At 53.8% G+C, this 17,264-nt stretch overlaps 1 long non-coding RNA gene across 1 annotated transcript in view; it reads left to right on the forward strand.

The window, feature by feature from the left end:
• Positions 1-713: 713 nt before the first annotated feature.
• The window catches only part of LOC135178372 (uncharacterized), a 49,958-nt gene continuing 33,407 nt past the window's right edge, over positions 714-17,264 (forward strand). Inside the window, exon 1 of the long non-coding RNA XR_010303486.1 lies at positions 714-780. This is a non-coding gene — a long non-coding RNA (uncharacterized LOC135178372). The remainder of the gene's footprint in view (positions 781-17,264) is intronic.

Consider the following 17,264-nt stretch of genomic DNA (forward strand, 5'->3'; position numbering starts at 1 on the left):
CCCCCTTCCCTATCCTTTCCCTTCCCTCTCCTTCCCCTTCCTTCTCCTTCTCCTTCCCCTTCACTTCCTTCTCCTTCCCTTCCCTCTCTTTTTCCTTCCCCTTCCTCTTACCCTCTCTCTCTCCTCCTTCCCCTTCTCCTTTCTTTTCCCCTTCTTCTTCCTCTTCCCCTCTTCTTTTCCTTTCCCCTCCCTTTCCCTCTGCTTCTCTTTCCCCTTCCTCTTCCCCTTTCCCTCTCCTCTTTCCCATTTTCCTTCACCTTCCTAATTCTCTTTCCTTCCCCTTCCTCCCACTCTCTCCCTCCCTCTCTTCCTTCCCCTTTCCCTTCTCCTTCCTCTTCCCCTCTCCTCCTTTCCCTCTCCTTTTCCTCTCCTTCTCTTTCCCCTTCCTCTTCCCCTCTGTCTCTCCTCTTTCCCCTTTTCCTTCCCCCTCCCCTCTCTTCCACTCTCTCCTTCCCTCTCCCTCTTCCCCTTTCCCTGCCCCACAAGCTGCTCAGGCAGTGATCAGGAATGAGTTCCAGCTGGCAGGCTGGGGTGTAAAATAACCCAAACCACCATGCAAATCAGCACCATCCCACCCTGACCTGATGGTCTTCAGCTGTTGGACTGAAACACCAACCCAGAGGCCCAGTGTGGTGCAAACAGGTGCAAAGGAGGCCATGGCCAGAGCAAATATAAACCCCTCCCACCCCCCCCTCATCTCCTGCTGCCTCAGTCTGAGACTGGTGAAAGTCTTCCTGTGACATTGTCTTGGGTTCAGCAGTCGAGGACCTGTGTTCAGAGGTATGTTGGAGCTGTGCTGTTGGGTAAAGCTGTCTCCAGAGCAGAGACAAGTGAGAATGGTTGGATGGTTTGGGGGTTTTCATAGGATGAGGTTGAACAAGGCCAAGGGCAGGGTTCTGCACTTTGGCCACAACAACCCCAAGCAGCACTAGAGGCTGGGGCCAGAGTGGCTGAGAGCAGGCAGGCAGAGAGGGAGCTGGGGGTGGTGGGAGAGAGGAGCTGCAGAGGAGGCAGCAGTGCCCAGGTGGGCAGCAGAGCCAATGGCATCCTGGGCTGGCTGAGGAGCAGTGTGGGCAGCAGGACAAGGGAGGTTCTTGTGCCCCTGTGCTCAGCACTGCTCAGGCCAGCCCTGGAGTGCTGTGTCCAGCTGTGGGCTCCTGAATTGCAGAGAGCTGTTGAGGTGCTGGCAGGTGTGGAGAGAAGGGCAGGAAGGCTGGGGAGGGGCCTGGAGCACAGCCCTGTGAGGAGAGGCTGAGGGAGCTGGGGGGATGCAGCCTGCAGCAGAGGAGGCTCAGGGCAGAGCTCATTGCTGCCTGCAGCTGCCTGCAGGGAGGCTGTAGCCAGGTGGGGTTGGGCTCTGCTGCCAGGCAGCCAGCAACAGAAGGGGACAGAGTCTGAAGCTGTGGCAGGGCAGGTCTAGGCTGGATGTTGGGAGGAAGTTCCTGGCAGAGAGAGTGATTGGCATTGGAATGGGCTGCCCAGGGAGGTGGTGGAGTGGCCGTGGCTGGAGGTGTTGCAGCCAAGCCTGGCTGGGGCACTTAGTGCCATGGTCTGGTTGGTTGGGCAGGGCTGGGTGCTGGGTTGGGCTGGCTGAGCTTGGAGCTCTCTGCCAACCTGCCTGGTTCTATGGTTTGGGAAGCAAGCAGCTTACCTTAGCCACCATGAGGACCCAGAGCAGCAGTTCCCGGGTGCTAACCCGAAGCTGCTCGGTGCATGCTCTGCCGAAGCTGATTAGAGCTGAGAAGGTAATTTGCATGTCAAGCAAACTGTCTTCATTGCCTTGTTCTTGCTTCCCTCTCCGGCTGTCGCCGCCTGCTCTGTGTTCTAACAAACATGTTTGACAATGAAGCAATCACAGCAAAGGCTCAAGTTAATGACAGTGTTAGCTGTTGGGTTGGCATCCTGCCCCCTGGCAGCTCTGCCTGCACTGATAGGCAGCCACACACGGGCTCGGCACACGTAGGCAGGCTCCGGGGAGCCGAGGGATGCTCTGTGGTCTGATGTTGCTCCTCATGCTCAAATTCACTCCAAATTTAGAGTGGCTTCTCTCTATTAGCAGTTCTGATGGGGACTCCCTGCCTGCCTACCTGCACTCCTGGTCTGGAATGCACACAAAGCTCAGCCATCACAGGCTCACAGCATGCCAGGGGTTGGAAGGGAACCAAAGAGGTCATCATAGAATCAAACAGGTTGGAAGAGATCTCCAAGATCGTCCAGTCCAAGCCCCCTGCCAGAGCAGGACCACACAATCTAGCACACAGGAACACATCCAGACAGGCCTGGAAAGGCTCCAGAGAAGGACACTCCACAGCCTCTCTGAGCAGCCTGTGCCAGGGCTCTGGGACCCTTCCAGGCAAGAAGTTGCCCCTTGTGTTGAGCTGGAACCTCCTGTGCTGCAGCTTCCATCCATTGCTGCTTGTGCTACCCCAGGAGCAGTGAGCAGCAGAGCCTGTTCTCCATCCCTGATAGCTCTGATTTACATCAGCATTGTTCTTTGCAGCAGTGGATGTAGCTGTCTGGAAATTGAAATGCATTGTGCTGGTGAGACCTCACCTGGACTGCTGCTTTCAGCCCTCAGCACAGGAAGGGCATGGACTTGATAGAGTGGGTCTAGAGGAGGGACATGAAAATGATCAGGGGGTTGGAGCAGCTCTGCTATGGGGTCACACTGAGGGAGCTGGGGGTGCTCAGCCTAGAGAAGGCTCCAGGGAGACCTAATAGTGACCTTTCAGTACTTGAAGAGGGCTACAGGAAGGCTGCAGAGGGACTGTTTTCAAAGGCCTGCAGGGATGAGGGACAAGGTTTTAAATGAGAGCAGAGAAGAATTAGATTGGATGTTAGAAACAAGGTGTGGAGAGAAGGGCAGCAAGGCTGGGGAGGGGCCTGGAGCAGAGCCCTGTGAGGAGAGGCTGAGGGAGCTGGGGGGGTGCAGCCTGCAGCAGAGGAGGCTCAGGGCAGAGCTCATTGCTGCCTGCAGCTGCCTGCAGGGAGGCTGTAGCCAGGTGGGGTTGGGCTCTGCTGCCAGGCAGCCAGCACCAGAAGAAGGGGACAGAGGCTGAAGCTGTGCCACGGCAGGTCTAGGCTGGATGTGAGGAGGAAGCTCCTGGCAGAGAGAGTGTTTGGCATTGGAATGGGCTGCCCAGGGAGGTGGTGGAGTGGCCGTGGCTGGAGGTGTTGCAGCCAAGCCTGGCTGGGGCACTTAGTGCCATGGTCTGGTTGGTTGGGCAGGGCTGGGTGCTAGGTTGGGCTGGCTGAGCTTGGAGCTCTCTGCAAACCTGCTTGAGTCTATGAGGGTAGTGGCACACTGGGACAGTTTGCTCAGGGAGGTGGTTGAGGTCTCATCCCTGGAGACATTCAGGGTTCTGGGCAGCCTGATTTAGTGGAGGGTGTCCCTGCTGAGTGCAGAGGGACTTGGACTGGATGAGATTTGCAGGTCCCTTCCAACCCAAACGGTTCCATGATGCTAAATCCACTGAGTTTTCCAGCTGGTTAAAAGCACAAATGAGGAAGCAGAAGCTCCTTTTCTCTTCCCCCTTCCCCAGAGGCCAAAGAATTCTTGCCCTGGGAGACAAACAGGTGCTTCAGGAGCCCCAGATGGTGATGTCAATGACTCTGGCACTTCTGTCCTAAAGCATCCTACCTCAGCAAGCATCAATCCATGAATGCTGACCAAGTTAGGATGAAAAACATCACAGTGAGAAGGAAATGCCTTTATCAGTGACAGGTTTAACTACAGGCACAAGGGAATTGCCTAAATGCCACGAGGATGAGCAGAGGGTTGAAGCAGCTCTGCTATGAGGAGAGACTGAGGGAGTTGGGGCTGTTCAGTCTGGAAAGAAGGCTCCTAGGTGATCTTTTTGTGGCCTTCCATTATCTAAAGGAGGCTACAAGAAAGCTGGGGAGGGACTGTTTAGGCTGTCAGGGAGTAATAGGAGTGGGGGGAATGGAACCAAGCTAGAAATGGGGAGATTCAGCCTGGATGTTGGGAAGAAGTCCTTCCTTATGAGGGTGGAGAGAGCCTGGAAGGGGTTGCTCAGGGAGGTGGTAGATGTCTTACCCCTGGAGGTGTTTGAGGCCAGGCTGGCTGAGGCTGTGTGCAGCCTGCTCTAGGGTAGGGTGTCCCTGGGCATGGCAGGGGCTTGGAACTGGCTGCTCCTTGTGGTCCCTTCCAACCCTGACTGATTCTATGGTTCTAAACGAGGAAACTCTGGGTGGGCAAAAAGGGAAGAAAAGGGAATTCCAGAGGAGAGGGAAAGAGTTGTAGGGGAAATCTGTGTCACTGTCTCAGCCAGTGAGTGTAAGCCTGGTAATATCTTCTCATTTCAAGCTCCACTGGAGTTAATCCTCCCCACTGCTGTGCTCATTCCTGGATCTTCATGGCCAAGCAGCAAGTATCTAACCACACTCCTTTGATGTGAAGCACTACTAAAGACACATTCTGTGCAGCAGTATTAACACCACCTCCTACTCAGGGCTCCAAAGCCTGCACCATGTTTTCATGCAACAGCCTTTGCCTGCCCTGGCTGAAGTGCTGCAGGCTCCCAGCACAGAGCTGCTTGGCTGCACTGGGAGATGCTCCTCACAGATCAGCTTCTGGGTTAGTTAGACCAGATAAAACACTTGTAAACTTTGAGTATTTACCCTGATAAGTGTTGGGCCTCTGATATGCTTCTGTGTCACTTGACCAGGTGGCAGTACACCCTTGGGACCATCTCCACCCTCATATGCTTCCAGCCTTAAACTTCCTGCATTGTGGAAGCCTGCTGCTTATGGAGCATGATCCCTCTCTCAGCAAGGATTGGGTTTTTTTACCCCCTTACCCAAATGCTGTATGTGAGTGGTAGAGCTTAGTCCTCTTCAGACTCTCTCACTTAAACTGCACTAAAATAATCAAGGTCCATCTTGGTCACACAGAAGGGTTTGGGTTGGAAGGGACCTCCAATGGTCATTCAGTCCAATCCCTCTGCAGTCAGCAGGGACATGTTCCACTAGGACCTTTAAAGTCATAGCACCAAGCAGGTTGGCAGAGAGCTCCAAGCTCAGCCAGCCCAACCTAGCACCCAGCCCTGCCCAACCAACCAGACCATGGCACTAAGTGCCCCAGCCAGGCTTGGCTTCAACACCTCCTGGCACAGCTTCAGACTGTGTCCCTTTGTTCTGTTCAGGTTTCCATGAAGCTTCCTCTGCCTCAGCTGCCACCCAGTGCCCCTTGTGCTGTCCCTGGGCATCACCCAGCAGAGCCTGGCTCCAGCCTCCTGCCACTCACCTGCACACATTGAGAACCACTGCTGAGGTCACCTCTCAGCTCCTCCTGTCCCAGCAGCACAGCCCCAGCTGCCTCAGGCTCTGCTCCTAACAGAGCTGTTCCATTCCTTTCCTCATCTTTGTGGCTCTGTGCTGGGGCCTCTCAAGCAGTTCTGTGTCCCTCTTGAACTGGGGGGCCCAGAACCGGACACAGCACTGCAGATGTGGCCTCAGCAGCACAGAGTAGAAGGGCAGGAGAACCTCTCTCTATCTACTCATAGTCAGAATCAACCAAGTTGGAAGAGACCTCCAAGATCATCCAATCCAACCTAGCACCCAGCCCTATCCAGTCAGTCCTTCTAATGCACCCCAGAGTGGCATCTGTCACTGTTTGCTGTTGCTATTTGGTTGGTTTCTGTGTGATCTGCTCTTGGTATCCTGCTCTGGGAGGGGGTTTGGACTGGATGAGCTTTGGAGGTCCTTTCCAGCTGCTAACATTGTGTGGTTTCTGTGCTGCATGTCCCTGTGAGCAGGGAAGGACCTGCTGAAGGCTGCTCAGTCCAAAGCATTTCCATGTCTGGTCTCAGATGTGGCAGTGCAGACATGTTCAGCACTCAGCAGAGTCTGCCCATCCTTTAACAGGATTGCACCTGGCATTTGCTCTCTGGTTCCCTAAACTGCTGCCTTCATTCTTGGGTAAAGCAGAAGCCAGCCAGGGTAGAGGAGGTGAAGCTCAGCGTGGAGCAAGACACCTTGCAGCTGCAGTTGGTGAAACAGGGGTGTGGGGTTTATTTTAGCACCCTGGCATGCTGCCTCTGCTTGCTTGGTGCCCGAGGCAGTTTCACACCTTTCCTAGCAATCCATCTGTGAAAGGCAGAAATGCAGCAACAATGCTCAATGCACAAGGATCAGGGAAGGCAGAGGAAGAGCCTTTTGCTCTCAATGGCTCTGCCCAGAGATTCATTCAGCTGGCTTGACACAGGCTGCAGAGGGAAAGGATGCTTTGCAGCACGCTGTAAGCCACACAGCCAGCAGGGACTGTACCCACTGAGGTACCTCTGCACCAGCCTAGATGTGTGCAGAATCCCTGCTGCAAGGGCAAGCTGAGGGAGCTGGGGGTGTGCAGCCTGGAGAAGAGAAGGCTCCAGGCAGACCTAATAGTGGCCTTCCAGTACCTGAAGGGGCTACAAGGAGGCTGCAGAGAGACTGTTTGCAAAGGGCTGCAGGGACAGGATGAGAGCAATGGCTTCAAACTAGAGCAGAGCAGGGAAAAGCATGGAAAATAAATGCTCAATCCTGTTTCATATTAGAAGGGCAAGCAAAGGGAGCCAATGGAACTGGAATCAGTAATCAGCAAGCTAATTAAATCCCCTATGCTTTACCTTTACACAATGTGTAATTAACCTGTGTCACAGATGTTCTAGAGCCAAGAGAGATTAGAAGGTTTGTAGGCATCATGTGAACATCTGCAGCCATGTGGCACAGGCTGGGAGCCCTCATGTTCATAGAACCAAGCAGGTTGGCAGAGAGCTCCAAGCTCAGCCAGCCCAACCTAGCACCCAGCCCTGCCCAACCAACCAGACCATGGCACTAAGTGCCCCAGCCAGGCTTGGCTGCAACACCTCCAGTCACGGCCACTCCACCACCTCCCTGGGCAGCCCATTCCAATGCCAATCACTCTCTCTGACAACAACTTCCTCCTCACAGCCAGCCTAGACCTGCCCTGCCACAGCTTCAGCCTCTGTCCCCTTGTTCTGTTGCTGGCTGCCTGGCAGCAGAGCCCAACCCCACCTGGCTACAGCCTCCCTGCAGGTAGTTACAGCCACTTCACCTGGGTACTTGCTGCTGGAGCTTTGGATCCAGCTCCAACTCTTACTGACAGGGCAGTTTTTACCTCCTCTGCCCTGGGGGTTGTTGTCACCTTTAAAGCAGCTGGCACCCAGCTGGTACAGCAAGGTGCTGGTGGGCTAAACTCTTTGGTCCTTTCTGACCTTCCATGCCACTTGGGTAGAGAGACAAATGTTTAGTGGTAGACTTAGGGGCATATATTTCTTTATATAGGTAGAGACAACCTTTTATCATAGAATCAACCAGGTTGGAAGAGAGCTCTGAGGTCATCCAGTCCAACCTAGCACCCAAATATTGATCTATTAGAGAAAAATACTTATCTATGTAGAGACAAACATTTATTGATCCATTTAGGGGCAAACATTTATATGTCTAGAGAAAAAAAATTGATATATATATAGAGAGAGGCAAATACTCCTTTATATGTGTAGAGACAAACATTTATTGATATAGTTAGAGGTAAGGCCTTTGGCACTGTCCCACACCACAGCCTGGTCCCCAGGCTGGTGCCACATGGGTGTGAGGGGTGAGCACTGGATGAATACAGAACTGGCTTGGTGGCTGCACCCAAGGAGTGGCTGCCAAAGGCTCCATGGCCAAGTGGAGGCAGTGACAAGCAGAGTCCCTCAGGGGTCAGTCCTGACACCAGTCTTGTTCAACAGCTTTGTGGGTGCCATGGACAGAGGCACTGAGTGCAGCCTCAGCAAGTTTGCTGCCCACACCAAGCTGTGTGGTGCAGCAGCCAGGCTGGAGGGCAGGATCCATCCAGAGGCACCTGGGCAGGCTGCAGAGGTGGGCACAAGCCAAGCTCAGGAGCTTCAACAAGACCAAGGGCAAGGTCCTGCAGCTGGGTGGAGGCAATGCCAAGCACAACTCCAGGCTGGGCAGGGACTGGCTGCAGAGCAGCCCTGAGCAGAGGCACTTGGGGGTGCTGCTGGAGGAGAAGCTCCACAGGAGCCAGCAGTGTGCACTTGCAGCCCAGAAAGCCAAGCAGAGCCTGGGCTGCAGCAGCAGCAGTGTGGCCAGCAGGGCCAGGGAGGGGATTCTCCCCCTCTGCTCTGCTCTGCTGAGAGCCCACCTGGAGTCCTGCATCCAGCTCTGGAGCCCCTGGGACAAGAGGGGGTTTGGATCTGGATGATCCTCGTGGTCCCTTCCAACCCTGACTGATTCTGTGATTTAGAAGCAAATATTCCTTTATATATGTAGAATCATAGAACCAACCAGGTTGGAAGAGACCTCCAAGATCATCCAGTCCAACCTACAAACCAACAAGCAGTTATTTACATATCTGGGGGCAAATATTTCTCTATGTAGAGAACAGGTAATGTATGTAGAGGCAAATATTTGTTTGTATATGTAGATTCAAGCATTTATTTATGCATTTGGCATCCTGGGCTGGCTCAGGAGCAGTGTGGGCAGCAGGACAAGGGAGGTTCTTGTGCCCCTGTGCTCAGCACTGCTCAGGCCAGCCCTGGAGTGCTGTGTCCAGTTGTGGGCTCCTGAATTGCAGAGAGCTGTTGAGGTGCTGGCAGGTGTGGAGAGAAAGGCAGCAAGGCTGGGGAGGGGCCTGGAGCAGAGCCCTGTGAGGAGAGGCTGAGGGAGCTGGGGGGGTGCAGCCTGCAGCAGAGGAGGCTCAGGGCAGAGCTCATTGCTGCCTGCAGCTGCCTGCAGGGAGGCTGTAGCCAGGTGGGGTTGGGCTCTGCTGCCAGGCAGCCAGCAGCAGAAGAAGGGGACAGAGTCTGAAGCTGTGCCAGGGCAGGTCCAGGCTGGATGTTGTCAGGAAGTTGCTGGCAGAGAGAGTGATTGGCATTGGAATGGGCTGCCCAGGGAGGTGGTGGAGTGGCCGTGGCTGGAGGTGTTGCAGCCAAGCCTGGCTGGGGCACTTAGTGCCATGGTCTGGTTGGTTGGGCAGGGCTGGGTGCTAGGCTGGGCTGGCTGAGCCTGGAGCTCTCTCCCAACCTGCTTCATTCTATGATTTAGGAACAAACATTTTTATATGAAGAGGAAAAAAATATTGATCTATTTAGAGGCAAATATTGCTTTATATGTGTAGGGGCAAGCATTGATTGATCTATTTAGAGGCAAATACTCCTTTATATCAATAAATATTTGTCTCTTCCTATATAAAGGAATATTTGCCTCTAATTATTTAGGCAGAAACAAGAATTGATTGATATATTTAGAGGCAAATATTCCTTCATGTGTGTAGGGGCAGGCATTGATTGATCTGTTTAGAGGTGAATATTCCTTTCTATGTGTAGAGACAGGCAGTGATTGATATATTTAGAGGCAAATATTCCTTTCTATGTGTAGGGGCAAGCACTGATTGATATATTTAGAGGTGAATATTCCTTTATATGTGTAAGGGCAAGCATTGACTGATCTATTTAGAGGCAAATATTCCTTTCTATATGTAGAGACAAACATTGATTGATCTATTTAGAGGCAAATATTCCTTTCTATATGTAGAGACAAGCAGTGATTGATATATTTAGAGGCAAATATTCCTTTCTATATGTAGAGACAAGCAGTGATTGATATATTTAGAGGCAAATATCCCTTTATATATGTAGAGACAAGCAGTGATTGATATATTTAGAGGCAAATATCCCTTTATATATGTAGAGGCAAGCATTGACTGATCTGTTTAGAGGCAAATATTCCTTTCTATATGTGCAGACAAACATTGATTAATATATTTAGAGGCAAATATTCCTTTCTATATGTAAAGACAAGCATTGATTGATGTATTTAGAGGCAAATATTCCTTTCTATACCTAGAGACAAGCATTTCCTAACCCATTTAGAGGCAAATGCTCTTTTATCTCTCAAGCAGCCACCACCAAAATCTCTCATCTGGAGCAAAAAGCTCAACAGGACTTATTTCTTTGCCTGCCTTCAAGCAAAGATTGCATCTTAAGGGCTTTGATTCAACCCCAAACCCCCCCCCTCCCAAAATAACCCCCCCCCATGAATTCTGCATTTATTATACAGCATGACTCGTACAGATCTCTCCCCTCCCAAGGCTTGGCTGCCTTCAAGCAGCTTTTTGCCCCCTCTTTGAAGGCTCTGAGCTCGGGATGTGACAAAGTCATTAGGCTGCCGTTTAATAGAATTACAATGAATGCTAAAGAGACAACTTCCCTCTCCCCCCCCCCAACTTTTTAGTGATAAAGAGCCTTTTTCAGCCTGGATAATCCTGTTTACTGCTCTTAATTGGAGAGCTGTGTTTGTCCAAAAGTCTGCAGTTGTTTGGGAGTGAGCCCTGGCTCCCCAGGGAAGAAAAGAGCTGTTTGTGTTAGCCGTCGAGCCTCAAAGCAAAGGGCACAATAGAGCTGTCTATCCAAATGCTGCCCTAGTTCAGGGCCATGGCAGGATGAGGCTTAGAGTTGCCGTGGGAGGCTATTATTGCTGCTAGTCAAACAAGCAAACCCTATCACAGAGCCCTGGCACCAGCTTCTAAGAGGTGGCAGCCTGAGTGATTGCCAGTCCCCAGCACCTCCCTCAGCTTCCCCTGCAGGGAGGCAGGGAATGAGCCTCAGTTGCCCAGCTCCATCTAGTGCCTGGGAAGCAAACCATAGACTCACTGGTTGGAAGGGACCACAAGGATCAGCCAGTTCCAACCCCCCTGCATCTGTCAGGGTTAGAAGGGACCACAAGCATCAGAAAATTTCAAGCCCCTTGCATCAGTCAGGGTTGGAAAGGACCACAAGGATCAGCCAGTTCCAGCCCCCTGCCATGGGCAGATACTTAGGATCATAGAATCAGTCAGGGTTGGAAAGGACCACAAGGATCAGCCAGTTCCAACCCCCTGCATCAGTCAGGGTTGGAAGGGAACACAAGGATCAGCCAGTTCCAACCCCCCTGCATCAGTCAGGGTTGGAAGGGAACACAAGAATCAGGCAGTTCCAACCCCCCCTGCATCAGTCAGGGTTGGAAGGGACCACAAGGATCAGCCAGTTCCAACCCCCTGCATCAGTCAGGGTTGGAAGGGACCACAAGGATCAGCCAGTTCCAACCCCCTGCATCAGTCAGGGTTGGAAGGGACCACAAGGATCAGCCAGTTCCAACCCCCTGCATCAGTCAGGGTTGGAAGGGACCACAAGGATCAGCCAGTTCCAACCCCCTGCATCAGTCAGGGTTGGAAGGGACCACAAGGATCAGCCAGTTCCAACCCCCCCCTGCATCAGTCAGGGTTGGAAGGGACCACAAGAATCAGGCAGTTCCAACCCCCCTGCATCAGTCAGGGTTGGAAGGGAACACAAGAATCAGGCAGTTCCAAACCCCTGCATCAGTCAGGGTTGGAAGGGACCACAAGAATCAGGCAGTTCCAACCCCCTGCATCAGTCAGGGTTGGAAGGGACCACAAGAATCAGCCAGTTCCAACCCTCCTGCAAACAACATTGAAGGAATTGCAGCTACATGGCAGCTGGACTTGCATTTACCTTACAATCACAGAACCAAGCAGGTTGGGAGAGAGCTCCAAGCTCAGCCAGCCCAACCTAGCACCCAGCCCTGCCCAACCAACCAGACCATGGCACTAAGTGCCCCAGCCAGGCTTGGCTGCAACACCTCCAGCCACGGCCACTCCACCACCTCCCTGGGCAGCCCATTCCAGTGCCAATCACTCTCTCTGCCAGGAACTTCCTAACAACATCCAGCCTAGACCTGCCCTGCCACAGCTCCAGGCTGTGTCCCCTTCTTCTGGTGGTGGCTGGGACAGTCAGCATTTACTTAGCTTTCCCAACTGTCTTCCTGCAGAGACAAGCATCAGTGTAGTCCTTTATCTAGCAAGCTGCTGGAGGTATCATGAGACCTATTGACTCATGATCATTAGCAAAGTCATGAACCCACAGCCACATTTATCTGCAGCTCAATATTTTGCCAGCAATGCTATCAAAACGTAACAGAAGTAATAAAAAACAAAGAAGATATGTAAAGAAAATGATTTTTATTTGCCCCCTCCTGCCTTCTTTTTTCTTACTCTGAATCTCAAATGCTTTGCTGTAATTGCAGCTCAGTGCAAAGCAGATTGGGAAGCAGCTCACAGACATCCTCAGGCTGCTGGGAGCTAAGTTGCTTTACACAGGAGGTGGCAGAGCAGCATAGAATCAGTCAGGGTTGGAAGGGATCACAAGGAGCAGCCAGTGCCAACCCCCTGCCATGCCCAGGGACACCCTACCCTAGAGCAGGCTGCACACAGCCTCAGCCAGCCTGGCCTCAAACACCTCCAGCCATGGGGCCTCAACCACCTCCCTGGGCAACCCCTGCCAGCCTCTCACCACTCTCCTGCTCAACAACTTCCTCCTCACCTCCAGCCTCACTCACCCCACCTCCACCTTTGCTCCATTCCCCCCACTCCTGCCACTCCCTCACAGCCTCAAAAGTCCCTCCCCAGCTTTTTTGGAGCCCACTTCAGATGCTGGAGGGCCACAAGAATGTCCCCTGGGAGCCTCCTCTGCTCCAGCCTGCACAGCCCCAACTCTTTCAGGCTGTGCTCACAGCAGAGCTGCTGCAGCCTCTGAGCATCCTCCTGGCCCTGCTCTGGACACTCTCCAGCATCTCCACAGCCCTCTTGTCCCAGAGGCTCCAGAGCTGGAGGCAGAACTCCAGGTGGGGTCTCAGCAGAGCAGAGCAGAGGGGGAGAATCCCCTCCCTGGCCCTGCTGGCCACACTGCTGCTGCTGCAGCCCAGGCTCTGCTTGGCTTTCTGGGCTGCAAGTGCACACTGCTGGCTCCTGTGGAGCTTCTCCTCCAGCAGCACCTCCAAGTGCCTCTGCTCAGGGCTGCTCTGCAGCCAGTCCCTGCCCAGCCTGGAGTTGTGCTTGGCATTGCCTCCACCCAGCTGCAGGACCTTGCCCTTGTTCATGTTGCACCTCCTGAGCTTGGCTTGTGCCCACCTCTGCAGCCTGTGCAGGTGCCTCTGGATGAATCCTGCCCTCCAGCCTGGCTGCTGCACCACACAGCTTAGTGTGGGCAGCAAACTTGCTGAGGCTGCTCTCAGTGCCTCTGTCCATGGCACCCACAAAGATGTTGAACTTTCAGTTCTGAAGGTGGAGCAGGAGCACTCTTTGGGGAATGAGTTTTCTTGAGGACAGATTTGTAACTGATAGTGAAAAGCAGAAGGAAAGGACAGGTCTGAACCTTCAGTGAGGGACTGAGAGCTTTGAGGCTGTTTGGTCTTGAGAGGAGAAGGCTGAGAGGGGATCTGATCCATGTCTCTAAGTATGTAAGGGGTGGTCATCAAGTGGATGTGGCCAATGCCTTTTAGGTGGTGCACAGCAATAAGCCACACAGCAATGTATGCAAACTGGAACAGAGAACTGTCACCTCACCATGGGTAGACACTTCCTTGAGTGCTGTGTCCAGCTGTGGGCTCCTGAATTGCAGAGAGCTGTTGAGGTGCTGGAAGGTGTGGAGAGAAGGGCAGCAAGGCTGGGGAGGGGCCTGGAGCAGAGCCCTGTGAGGAGAGGCTGAGGGAGCTGGGGGTGTGCAGCCTGCAGCAGAGGAGGCTCAGGGCAGAGCTCATTGCTGCCTGCAGCTGCCTGCAGGAAGGCTGTGGCCAGGTGGGGTTGGGCTCTGCTGCCAGGCAGCCAGCACCAGAAGGGGACACAGCCTGAAGTTGTGCCAGGGCAGGTCTAGGCTGGCTGCTGTTAGGAAGCTCCTGGCAGAGAGAGTGATTGGCATTGGAATGGGCTGCCCAGGGAGGTGGTGGAGTGGCTGTGCCTGGAGGTGTTGCAGCCAAGCCTGGCTGGGGCACTTAGTGCCATGGTCTGGTTGGTTGGGCAGGGCTGGGTGCTAGGTTGGGGTGGCTGAGCTTGGAGCTCTCTTCCAGCCTGCTTGGTTCTATGGTTCTTTCCAGTGAGGGTGCCAGAACTCTGGAGCAGGCTGCTCAGAGGGGCTGTGGTGTCTCCTTCTCTAGAGACTTTCCAGCTCTCCTCTGGATATGTTCCTGTGTGACCTGCCCTGGGTGATCCTGCTCTGCCAGCGAAGGTTGGACTGGATGCTCTCTGGAGGTCCTTTCCAACCTGTAAGGTTCTGTGCTGTTATACCCTCAATGTCTCCAGCATTCAGTGATTCTGTGCTCCTCAGAAGCAATTCTCATTTCACTGTCTCCAATCTGCAGTGTTCTCATTTCTTTGTTTCCCAGTTCCATCTGGCAGCAGCAAAGGCATCCAGAGAGGAAAGAGAAGTGGCTTTGCTGGTGTTGTGCTGCTCAGGACAGATCAGGAAGCATCAGAAACCTAGATTAAAAGAAAAAAAATTAACAGAGGTTTCCAGACAGATTGCTCCAGCTCAGTGCTTCAGCTCACTGTGGTGAATCCTGCAGATAACATTGCAGCTTGTCTGATAGCATCAGAGAATCACAGAACCCAGCAGGCTGGAAGAGAGCTCCAAGCTCAGCCAGCCCAACCTAGCACCCAGCCCTGCCCAACCAACCAGAGCATGGCACTAAGTGCCCCAGCCAGGCTTGGCTGCAACACCTCCAGGCCCCTCCCCAGCCTTGCTGCCCTTCTCTCCACACCTGCCAGCACCTCAGCAGCTCTCTGCAATTCAGGAGCCCACAACTGGACACAGCACTCCAGGGCTGGCCTGAGCAGTGCTGAGCACAGGGGTGGGCACAAGAACCTCCCTTGTCCTGCTGCCCACACTGCTCCTGAGCCAGCCCAGGATGCCATTGGCTCTGCTGCCCACCTGGGCACTGCTGCCTCCTCTTCAGCTCCTCTCTCCCACCACCCCCAGCTCCCTCTCTGCCTGGCTGCTCTCAGCCACTCTGGCCCCAGCCTCTAGTGCTGCTTGGGGTTGTTGTGGCCAAAGTGCAGAACCCTGCCCTTGGTCTTGTTCACTCTCATCCCCTTGGCCTCTGCCCACCCATGCAGCCTGGCCAGGTCCCTCTGCAGGGCTCTCCTACCCTCCAACAGCTCCACACCTGCTCCTAGCTTGGTGTCACTGCAAACTCATTGCTGCTGGACTCAGTCCCCTTCTCCAGATCATCAATGAAGACATTGAACAGGACTGTGCCCAGCACTGATCCCTGGGGCACAGCACCAGTGCCAGCTGCCAGCTGGATGTGGCACCATTCCCCACCACCCTCCAGCCAGTTCTTGACCCATACCAGAGTGAATCTGTCCAAGCCACAAGTGTGAGTGGGGCTGGGCTCTCTTCTGGGGGCTAACCACTGGAGCCTCCCCCTCTATGTTGCATGGGTGGGCAGCAGGAGTATGTTTGTTGCCGCCTTTCTAAGGCTTGCTGAGAGCCCTGCTTTGCCTAAGGGAGTGCTGAGATAATCACCAAGTGACATTTGGAAAGGGAACAGAATATTCTGCTCTTAATGAGAGAAGTGAGATGTTATGGAGTCAGCACAACCAGACAGTGTGGTTGGGGGGGTGGGGGTGGGGGGGGTGTGTCTGGGGATGCTCCTGGCTTTCCCTGCCAGCCCCAAGCCAGAGGCACTGTGTGGCTCTGGAAGCAGTGGCAGCCAGCCCAGCCCAGGGCTACCTGTGCAGCCCGGGCACAGATTTCAGCTCCTGCAACGTTTACTGCAGCTCTGATGTGTTTGTAGACACCCCCGGGGGGCTTAGTCACTGTTTCCAGGACCCTCCAGGCAAATCCCTCATATCCTGGCATAGGGCTCTGTTTCCCAGGATGTTTGCCTGAGCAGAAAGGAGGGGAGAATTCTGCTCTCCCTCTGGCTTTGGCAGGGAGCTTGTGGATGGAGAGGAGGAAAAGCATCTCTGGAGCATGGGAAGCAGCATCCCAGTGCCGTCTGAATCACAGAGCCACAGAATGAACCAGGTTGGGAAAGACCTCTGAGATCATCGAGTCCAACCTATCACCTAAACCTTCTAATTAACTAAGTGCCTCATTCAGCCTCCTCTTCAACACCTCCAGGGATGGGGGCTCCACTGGGCAGCCCATTCCTATGTAAATCACTCTTGTTCTGAGGAACTTCTTCCTAACATCCAGCCTAGACCTGCCCTGCCACAGCTTCAGACTCTGTCCCCTTCTTCTGTCCATGGCTGCCTGGCAGCAGAGCCCAACCCCACCTGGCTACAGCCTCCCTGCAGGCAGCTGCAGGCAGCAATGAGCTCTGCCCTGAGCCTCCTCTGCTGCAGGCTGCACCCCCCCAGCTCCCTCAGCCTCTCCTCACAGGGCTCTGCTCCAGGCCCCTCCCCAGCCTTAAATATCAGCTAGTTCCAACCCTCTTGCTGTGGGCAAGGACACCTCCACCTGACCAGGTGGGCATTAAGAGGCTGTTTGTCTCTTAGCAGTGTTCCCAACCTTTGCAGGGTTCCTGCAGTTTCTCCTCTGCCACAGCAAAGATTCAAAGCCAACACGCAGCAGATGCTCTCCACTGTGGTACCATAGCACAGCAGCACAGAATCAGTCAGGGCTGGAAGGGACCCCAAGGATCAGCCAGTTCCAACCCCCTGCCACGGGCAGTGACACCTCACACTAGATCAGGCTGTCCAGAGCCTCATCCAGCCTGGCCTTAAAAACACCCAGGGATGAAGCTTCCACTGCCTCTCAGTGCAACCTGCTCCAGTCTCTCACCACCCTCATGGGCAAGAACTTCTTCCTATTGCCTGATCTCACTTTCTCCTCCTCTAGCTTGGATCCATTCCCCCCAGTCCTATCACCACCCAACACCCTCTAAAGTCCCTCCCATGCATTCTTGTAGCCCCTTTCAGACACTGGAAGGCCACTCCAGGGTCTCCTCAGAGCCTTCTCCTCTGCAAACTGAGCAACCCAAACTCTCTCAGCCTGTCTCCATAGGAGAGCTGCTCCAGCCCATCAGAGCATCTTCTTTGTCATGGTGCTAGGTTATTGGCTGGAGTTGCTGATCTCAGAGGTCTTTTCCAGCCTCAGTGATGATTCTGTGCTCCATGGAACACTTGGACTGGATGATCTTCGAGGTCTCTTCCAACCTGGTTGATTCTGTGGTTCTGTGGGGGTTGGGAATGGCAGCAGGATGTGACTTTGGGAGGCTCCAGGGAAAGGGGAGGTGTCTGCTGGGTGACTAAGGTGCTGGTGACACTATCTGCCTGCTGGATTTTGCATAGCACACGGGAAAGGACTGCAGCAGAGGAAGTGGCTAGAGCTGGGGTCAGTTGGTATGCAAACGGCAGGGCCATCTGTTGCTGCTGAACTCCACACAGATTTGGACCAGGC

Source organism: Pogoniulus pusillus, chromosome 9 (genome assembly GCF_015220805.1).
Source record: "Pogoniulus pusillus isolate bPogPus1 chromosome 9, bPogPus1.pri, whole genome shotgun sequence".
Classification (NCBI taxonomy): Eukaryota; Metazoa; Chordata; class Aves; order Piciformes; family Lybiidae; genus Pogoniulus; species Pogoniulus pusillus.